General features: G+C 38.8%; 1 protein-coding gene across 1 annotated transcript in view; it reads right to left on the minus strand.

Moving 5' to 3' along the window:
* ITPRID1 (ITPR interacting domain containing 1) overlaps positions 1-9331 on the minus strand; it is an 83316-nt gene extending 73985 nt beyond the window's left edge. The window contains exon 1 of the mRNA XM_029955983.1: positions 9289-9331. The gene's annotated coding sequence lies outside the window, so the exon portion shown is untranslated. The remainder of the gene's footprint in view (positions 1-9288) is intronic.
* Between the last annotated feature and the right edge of the window lie 991 nt (positions 9332-10322).

The raw sequence follows: 10322 nt of genomic DNA on the forward strand, positions 1-10322 counted from the left end.
AGAGGAGGGAGAGAGAGTTGGGGAGAGAGAGGGATGCAGAACTTGAGAGACTATTGAAAGCTGAGAATGAACTGAGGGTTGGGGGGGAGGGGGGAGGGGGGAAGACAGGTGGTGGTGATGGTGGTGGGCACTTGAGGGGAAGAGCACTGGGTGTTGTATGGAAAACAATTTGACAATAAAATATTATGGAAAAAAAAATTTTAACTTAGCTACCACTTTCCCAAATATAACACTGTAAAAAACATCAAGGTTTTTGATCAAAGTACTGCTTTATTAGTGTGTCCCAGACTTCTGTTCTAAAACAACATGTCTGACCTCGGCCACCAGGCTGGCACCACCAGTGAGGGTGTGCTGCTGGCCTGCTCAGCTGTAGTAGGCTTGAGAGGAGTAAAAACTCGCCAAGGGAGGTGGGAACCCTTGCTAATGGCTGAGGTCAGGGGCTGGCTCCTAAAGAAAAACTCTTTTGTTTGGCTGGTTTTCTGTGGATGCCTTTCTGATCAGTAAACAAATCTGCTTTGCATTCTCTGATGTTTGAATGACCTTTCTTTGGCATCCATGAGCTTGACCCTGAGAGCAGTCCTTTGCAAAGGTGACAGAGATTAAGTGGCAGCCCTGAATTGGCCAGGGGACTGTCAGCACACAAGCTAGGGGATGTGGTCTCTGCTGATTCCTGTGGTTTATCCCAAGGACCACTTGGAACCAAATTCTTGCAGATGCCAACTTGGCCCAAAGTGAATCTTCATCGTGGATTATGTTGTTTCCTGTGCCTGAGGGTCCCTTCCCTGTATTCGGATCCTTTCTATTCTAATTACTATGCCATGGATCCTTATGTATATAAGGAACTTTCATTAATTTGGGAAATTTCTTATATTATGTTTAATTTTGAAACAGTGATGCAAAACAATATATACACCGGAAACTCAATTTTGTAAAAACAAAGGAACAACAAAGTATATTGAAAAGACAAAGATTAATGTATTGAAGTATTATCAAGTTTTCAAAATTTTTTAAAAGATCAAAAAGAAAAAAAATTGATGTTGTTCCATGAATTTTACACGACACCTTCTTCCTTGAGCAAATGCAATCATACCTGCTTCTTTTCACATGAGGTCTTCAGCCCACAGTGAAGTCAGAATTTGATACTCTGACACTTAAAGCAGTGACAGTGGTTACCTCCTTGCCCGCTGGAGTTATTTAACTTCTTGTATCCCCATGCAAACAGGTTATCTTGCCAAACAGGTTAGGGACTGTGCTTTATTTATCTCTGTGTTCCCCCTAGATCCCAGCGCAGAACTCTGCCCAGGGTGAATAATCTGTAACTGTAGTCGATTGCTTGGTTATTTGGGAAAGGATCACCAGCTGGTTTACCCAGTATTCTTGGTTCTCACGTGGTTAAAAAAGTAAGTGCTTTCAGGTCAGGTAATTCCAGATTTTAATCTCAGCTCTGTTGCTTTTCTGACATCTCCTTGGGGAAATTTTCAAACATCTCTGATAATCTGTTTCTTCATCTCTGTAATGAGTATGAAATAACCACTTCATATGGCTGTTGGAAAAACTTAATAAAAAATGTATATAAAAAGTCAATACCCATATTCATCAGGTTTTTTTTTTCTTTTTCCTTCTCTATGTTGCCTCTCTAGGTCATTTTTATGTCAATGACAGTAAAAAAGAATTACCAATCAATGTAACAGCTCAGTTCTTTTTCCATAGGAGATAAATCTGACGCTCATAGTTGGCCTATAACCTTTGTCTTTTTGAGATTACTTAGTTTGGATAATTGAAAAGACACATTTGGAGAGTATGAGAATAAAATATTTCTGTGACCATGAGAATGCAGATTTATCTGAGACTAGAGACTCATATCAGAGCTCGGAAATTCCTTCCACTGTGATTTTAATTTCAAGGTTATTATTGTAGACGATAGCTCCAGCCTTGGTTCCACTTCTGAAGGAGCTTTGTGGTCAAGAAGAAAACATCAGAACAGGAAAGAATGCCACAAGCATTCTGAGTCTACAGGAATCTTGACATCTCTATGATTCTGCTATGGGCCTCACCATCTCAGCCTTTGTTCAAACCTTTTGTAAGATCTCAATGGTATCCAGGCTTGCCTTGCTCCCCTCTACCTTCCATATGCAATGACTTCCCCAGTAGAAAAACTTTAGGAGATGTCTACATAGAGTCATATGCTCCAGAAAGACCTGCCCCTTTCTCAGCTCTGACTTCATTCACAGAAGTTTAAAACAGAAGCCTTGACAGCTCCTCTTGCTCTCAGAAAGATAATTATCATGAGCCTCGATACCACTCACTTCGCTCTACAGTCTAAGATACCAGTCCTGGAAGGCTGCCACTTTAAGAGAACTGATTCAAACATCTTACTCTAGGAGATCATAGGATTAATTGTATCATGACTTAGAGATATGCTCCTGTGACAGTGGACATTGCCTCCTCTGGCCCAATCTCTGACCCTTCTCAGGTGCTCCCAACCCCTGTGCCCTCTGGAATTCCCAGACTGTCAACTATCAGATACCTTTATCCTAAGCTCTTCACTGAATGTCCCTTCATCCTCTTTTTCTAATTGAAATCTGAGCACAAGTTCCTTTGCCACACTCTCAAGCTGAGCTTTTTTCTTTTGCACCCATTGAGTCAGGGCCATAATCTTGGAGATTGTATAAATTTCCTCCATGTTTCCTCATTGCTGCTTTCAAATCTTATTTCCTCTGTCCTTTCAAGCATAAGCTACCAGACTCTGTTGTCATCAACATCTGGGATATTTGGCCTCATTTACTGAAAATGGAATGGTATTTTTGTCATCCTCCTGGAAGATTTCATTGTCAATCCAGATGACCCATCAACATCTGACCATTCAGTTCAATAATCAGCCAACTTTCAACACTCCTTCCTTCCACTTAACTCCCAAGGTTATACTTCATTACTGTAAGTGAACATCCTCCAAACTCCTAACTTCAAGCATCCCTTGTCACCTCTGTTCTACTCATAGACTTTGCCTGGACACCATTTTTCCTCCATACTGAATTGTTCCCTTTAGTTTACAACGTGCCATCATGTCCATCTTAAAATGATCCTCCAGGGACCCTTCAATCTCTCTCCAGCTCCTACTCTAGCTTTCTATTCAACTCATGATTATTCCTGAATTTGCATTTCCAAATCTAGTCCAGATCCTTAGAATAGGGCCCCTGAGCTTGAGAATGGGGTATTTCCAGTTACTTGACATCTTCACTTGGAAACGTACATTTTTAAGTTACTACGTGCCACACTGAATTCTTTATTCTTTCCTTGACTTCCACTTGACCCCCTATATACCTGCCTTTATTCCAGTGCTCCCAATCTCAATAAATGGTGCCACTATTTAGGCAGTTGCTCAGGCCAAGAAATTATGAGTCTTCCCTAATTTCTCTATTTCTTTTACATCTCACAACAAGTTACTTAAAAGAGAGTGAGAGAGGGGACCTTAAAATATATCTCACACTGACCTTCTCTGCTTCTGTCAACAGTATGCGAATCAGAACTTGTAGTCTCATTTGGATCATAGCAAAAAGCTCCTCATGTACAGCACCATTCACACCTCTCATGCTCTCCATAACCCACCAAAATTAGTATGCTAATGCTCAACAAATGATCAGTTCTTATCATTTTAGAGTTTTCAGTAGTTGGCCACTTCCTCTTAATGGAAACAACCTTTTGGAAAAAAATGCTTTTTATTTTTTTAATTTAAAAAAAAATTTTGTTTATGCTCTTTATTTTTGAGAGACAGAGAGAGACAGCATGAGCAAGGGAAGATCAAAAAGAGAGGGAGACACAGAATCCGAAGACAGGCTCTAGGCTCTGAGCTAGCTGTGAGCACAGAGCCTGACACGGGGCTTGAACCCATGAACCGTGAGATCATGACCTGACCCGAAGCTGGAAGCCAGACGCTTAACTGACTGAGCCACCCAGGGGCCCCAGAAAAAATGCTTTTTAATACATGCTCTCCCAGATTTCCTCTTATCTCACTCAAGGCTTTTTTTTCTCAACACCTCTTGCTGGTTTTTATAAATTTTTAGTGTTCTATACCTCAGCCCCCTCTTGTCTTTTTTTATCTACATGCTCTCTGTATATGAGTATGGCTTTAAATGCTCCCTGTAATCCAATTGTTGAATGTAAATCACTACTATTTTCATATTGTAAAAGTGTGTCTTTACTGAAAATGAGATGGTATTTTTTATCATCCCTACAGAAGATTTCATTGTCAATCTAGGTGACCCATCAACACCTGACCTTTCAGTTCAATAATTTGCAACTTCCAACACTCCTTCCCTCTACTCCTTCTGTTTAACCACTATGGGATTTTCTACAGGACTGAACTCTTAGCTCTCATATCATAATTGTATGAAAAAGGTACTCAGTACATGTTTGCTGAATAAATTACTGTTTAAATGAGTGCCAAAAAAGAATTGAGAAATTGCAAGTTTGGTTATGAAATAATTAAGAAAATTTTAGTATTCAGCAATTAAAAAATTTATGATAAGGAGCAACTTGCCAGGGACAGGTATATGATATCAGGGAACAATGTAATTTGAATTAGAAAAGTGACTTTATATATACACACACATATACAGTTACACACATACATAGACATATATATTAATACATTCAACTATATAAATATATACACTACCTCCATTTTGAAGCCAAATTTTCTGGTTAGTCACTTGATGTCCACTTCCACTATTTCAACCAAAACTATCTGAATAAATACCTTCTTTTACCTGCTCTTATGTGCCTTCCAACAGCTAACAGCAGAGGAAAGATCCTAACTCATCACCAGGGAAACAAAAAGTAATTTATTTTAGTTAATCAACAAATACTTCTTTGGTTGTATGACATTGGGCATGTGGTTTCAAGTTGTCTTGGAATGTAATTTGCTCTTGCATAATATGAGAGAATTGGACATGATGAGATGATTCCATAAGATGATTATTCTATTTCTGGCCTCCACATAGCCTATGGGTTGATGAGTGGAGCTCACATTGTAATATTTTAAAGTTATGTCCATCAAGACTCTAAACGGGCTGAGAATAAAACACCGTTCCTATTACTTGGAAGACCACTGAAAAACTCAGACAACATCGAAGCCAAGCCAGGAATGCCCTTCTGCTCTTGCTCACTGTCCAAGTATCAACGTCCCACAGATACATGAAAAGATTTCCAAGTGATTCAGTGAAGTAAAGGCAGATCCTAGAGAAGAGAGTGTTCTGTCAACACTCGGCTTGGAGGAACAAGCAGTCTGTGATGACTTGCTCTGTGGGTGGCTTCCTCCCACCATGAAATATGGGAAGGGTGCTCTCTCCTGCCATTTAGGAGCAAGCTGGATTTAAAGACGAGGCAGGAGTGCCCAAGTTGGAATCCAAAGTCAGTTCTCTTACACTTGGGGTTTTCATCTTTTGCTGGTGAAATAAGCAACAGAGTACTAAGATTATGGTCGATAACCATACATACAGCTTCTTAGAAACTTGAAATGCCTCAGAGGCTGGTAAAATTGAATCAACTGATTCACCTACTTCTAGTCCTGTTCCAATCCTTTTCCAACTTTAAAGAGGTTTTTTTTTTCCTCAATGATTCTATCTTGTCTCATTATTTCTACTCTTGCCTCCTCAACATTTGCCTTGCCTCATCCTGGGAAGGGAGAATGAGAGAATGTGGGGGTCTCTCCCATTCCCATGCGTCCCAACCCAAGTGTCTGCATGTATACCATATTCTGGATACCCAGAACTACTTGTGTTCAACATGCCCTCCTCTCTGATGTTACTGGCTGCAGATTCCTCTGCTAGTGCTGCCTTTCTCTTTCCTGGGTACCATTTTACAGAGCTCAAAAATAACTCATTTATAGCACTTTCTCCCCTTATCGCTCTCCACTCCCATCCCTGCTCACTCCTGGCATTCACAGAAACCTTTGCAACTCCTTATTGTGACACTTCTTATGCTCAAGTAGTTTATTTACACTTCTGCCTTCCCCACTCAACTAAGTGGACTCCTTGGCAAGTTGTGGGCAAGCACCATGACTTATTTATTTTTATATCCATGGCCATGGGTAATAATAAGCGATCAGCCATAACTGTTAACTGAATGAATGATTGTGCTCAGGCTGAACTCCGTCTTTGCTCTCAGGTGGAAATTGTGACTTACTCATCTTTGTAGTTTCTGTAACATCAGGGACAGTGCTGAGCACTAGTCATTCCTCATAAAAGCATGTCACATGCACGAACTCTTAAGTAAATAAATGCAATAATAATATCTACTAATTCAACTCAATGAAATATTTTACTGTCTATTGTGTACAAAGAAACTTTGAGGAGCTTACAGTTGATTACAAAATATAGTACTTATTAACTATATACTGTGAGGTAGAATATAATACACTTTTTAAGAGAAGTATAAAACAACTGTTCTCAAATATTAAAGGAAGGAAATGTTCATTTAGGGGCATAATGAAAGTTTCCTGGAAGGGGAGGTATTGGCTCTGGCTCTCGAAGATGGTTAATGGATAGGCAAACATTCCTGACAGGGGGATTAAAATACATGTGAGCGATTATAGCATAAATTTCACCAAAGGGCTATTCAGCAGTGGATTTGCAACAATTAAACAGATGTTCTTCAATGTTAGCTTCCTAAAATCACACATCATCTTATCTGATGGTGTGATGATTAATTTTATGTGTCTACTTGACTCAGCCAGGGGGTGCCCAGATATCTGGCTAATCATAATTTCTGGGTATGTCTACGAGGGTGTTTCCAGAACAGATTAGCATTTGATTTGGTAGCCTGAGTAAAGGAGATTGTTCGCCCCAGTGTGGATGGGAATTATTTAATCTATTGAGGGCCCAACAAGAGCAAAAGTGTGGAAATAAAATTCCCCTATCCTCTGCCTGATTGTTGAGCTGGAATGTCGGTCTCCCCGTGCTCCAGAACTGGGATTTACACAAGTGATGCCCCCGGCTCTCAAGCTTCAGACTCAGACTGTATCTACACCACCAGCTTTCCTGGGTCTCCAGCTTACAGACGCCAGATCATGGAACTTCTAAGATCCATAATTGTATGAGAGGTAGATAGGTAGATAGATATAAATTTCTCTCTCTTTAATTAAATATAGGTATTATATAATTATGTATATGTGTAATGTATATGTGTATACATGTGTATATACATGTGTATATATACTTATATATGTATGTGTATATTATATATATATGTGTGTGTATATATATACAATCTCATGTCTCTGGAGAATTCTGACCAATGCAGATGACTATTTCTTTTAAGAATTCTTTTAGTTGGGATCTATCACACTTTCCTTCTATATACCTTTCCTAATACCTTAAAAATATGATGGTCAAGCAATTTTCTTTAAAATTTTCAGATGTACACATCTCAAGTTTAAAAACATGCTGTTACACAATAAAAATTGCATTTCAGTCCAATAAGAAACCATCAAAATGGTTAAATTTTTAACTGCAATGAGAAAGCATTGCACCTAAGGACACACAGAAATAGCTGGCAATCAAATTTTAAGGCAGCTCCTGGATCTAAATCTCCATTCGTCCTTGGATTTGTTCAGAAAGGCAAATTGTAGCATGTACTTTACTACTCTAACACGAAAGATATCATCATCCTTCCTTTCTCACTATGATCATAACTATGAGATCTCAGGGAACGTGGAGGAGGAAACAGATAGCATTCCTTATAAGTGATTCCAAGAAGTCATCCTGATATCACAACTTTATGCCCATTGGTTAAGAAGACAAAGACTGCCCCAGATAAAATCTACATAGGCAGAAATGGGTTATCTATGCATTGTTGAAAAGATTTTTACATTAAGGCAGGTAGACTTCGTATTATTTCTTAGAGCTGCATGTGCATTTATAGTTATTTCTAAATTTAAAATGTAATGGAAAAAATACAAAGCAAAACACAAAAGAGAGCCCTAAACAATTCATCAAAATAAATTTCAATAGTGTTAAGGATTTAATATGAAAAAATGAAATTAAAACAGTCCTAGGGGTGCAGGGATGGCTTAGTTGGTTAAGCATCAGATTTTCTCGATTTCAGCTCAGGTCATGATCTCGTGGTTCATGAGATCAAGCTCTGTGTTGGGCTCTTCTCTGATGGCGGAGACCCTGATTGGGGTTCTCTCTCTCTCTCTCTCTCTCTCTCTCTCTCTCTCTCTCAAAATAAATAAATAAATAAACTTTAAAAATAGTCCTAGAATAAAGCATTTTTCTAAACTTGAGGTGGTGAAAGCCTGCAGAGACATGACACCAAAGGCAATGAAGGGAAATCATGATGGATTTAACCAGTGAGGAATTTAAAATTTCCTATGACAAAGATAATAAAAATGTCAAAATGTTTAAAAGGTTGTAAAAATTTTAGTGGAATATTTGACATTAAAGATTTTTGTATACTTAATATATGACATGCAATTATAAATCAATAAAAAGATACATAGAAGTAGAAGCAATGTAATCAGGCAATTCAAAAATAGGAAATCAAGGAATGGCTAAAAAACATAATGTTCCTTATTAATATTCAAGGAAATGAAGACTCAAAAGACAATAGGTTACCATATTAAATTCTCAGAAATTCATTAGTGTGAGAACATCTAGACAGTGGGAAATTGACACTCGTCACAATGGAAATATTAAATAGTGAAACCTTCTGGAGAACAGTCAGGTAACATGTACCAGTGTCTAAAAGCTGCAGACCTGTGGGAGATGGAAAAGCTATTCTTTAGAGTAGAATGCCAACCAGTAATGATAGAAGGAATGACGGAGTTAGAAAATCATCCGCTGAGCCACATCACAGCAATAAACAATCAGTGAAAATGACACACAAGTCCCAATCGCTACAAAAGGAAGGAAAATATATTTCCGCATCTTATCTCAGGACCATTAGTTGAAATGGTAGTCACAACTTAAGGGAAATAAACTAAGAATCTTGAATCTAGAGCATTCTCATCTCCTGTGTTTTTGACCTTTCCATGTTAATGGAGGCCACCAGGCAGTCATGGGAGTGCTGAAATAATCCAGGCCAGGGTCCATAACAATTAGATTGCTTACCTTACTGCTAATAGTCTTTCTTTCTGGGAAGCACCCGGTCACATACCTGCAGGTAAAGAAGTTTCAGAACATGCCAGAGCTGCCCTTCCATTCCAACGGAGAGAAAATGAGAGCAGAGGACTAATACCCTTCCCCCACAGGCTAGAAACAAACAAACAAATTTTAAGAATTACTATACCAGACGCAAGGAATTTCGGCAGAGAAGTGGCCCTTGTAGCTTGCTGTAGTTGTTCTCAAAAAATGGGGTTTTTTTTTTTTTGGATGTCTTCCTGTCTCCTTGAGCGTCACAGCTGCTAACACTAAAAAGGCCCTTGTGACCACAGAAGCATGACCAGGTTTCTATCTGCTCCTATTTAGAAGTTAGACACAGAGCCTGGACAGTCTGCTTGCCAAAATCTATAGTCAAATTGGGAATAAAGATACACAGTGATTCTCTCTACCCTCGGCTCCAAGAAAACAGAAAGTAGTTCGAAATGGCAGAAGTTTTTAGTAACAAGTCCTGAACCAAGGGGAGGAATGTGGGAAATGAATACAATGGCTCCAGTTGTGTTTTTATTTCTACGAACCCTCTGGCTGTTCCTTTAAAGCCCTTGACTGTTGGCATTAGCATCGAGTCTGAATGCAGGGCTGGAAAGTACTTTGCTGAGGAAGTAAAGCAAACTTGTTTTCATTTGGTTACCATGGTTATGGTGCTATGTGTTACCAACCCGACAATTTGCATTGCAAACCATCGCTGGAAATGAGGACAGTAGAACTTGATATTCCAGGTGGAGAGATACAATTCCCAGGAAGTTTTATTAGAAAGTTCAGAGGAAATGAAACATAAACATACACACTTATTCCCAAACCCATAAAGAAGGGGCCCAAACTGTAAGGGCTAACAGTCCATTCTACTTTCTGTGACATTTCCCTATCTATGAAGTATTTTCACTGAAAAATCAGTTCCACTTTAGAAAGCTAAATAAGCACATTGTCATCCTCATTTTAAAAAATTGAATTTCATGTTCACATTTACCATGCATCCTTACAAAAGATACAATGTTAAAGCACAATCTAAAAAGTATTCTATTCTTCAGTCATGCATGCCAACGATTGTCTTTATTTTGATAACATGCATTATCAGAGTTTGGAATGACAGAAAAGACCATGTGCATTACAAATGACGTTTAATGTCAAAAAACCAGGAACCTCAATATATAAAAGGGAAGGGCT

Source organism: Suricata suricatta, chromosome 2 (assembly GCF_006229205.1).
Source record: "Suricata suricatta isolate VVHF042 chromosome 2, meerkat_22Aug2017_6uvM2_HiC, whole genome shotgun sequence".
NCBI classification, from domain to species: Eukaryota; Metazoa; Chordata; class Mammalia; order Carnivora; family Herpestidae; genus Suricata; species Suricata suricatta.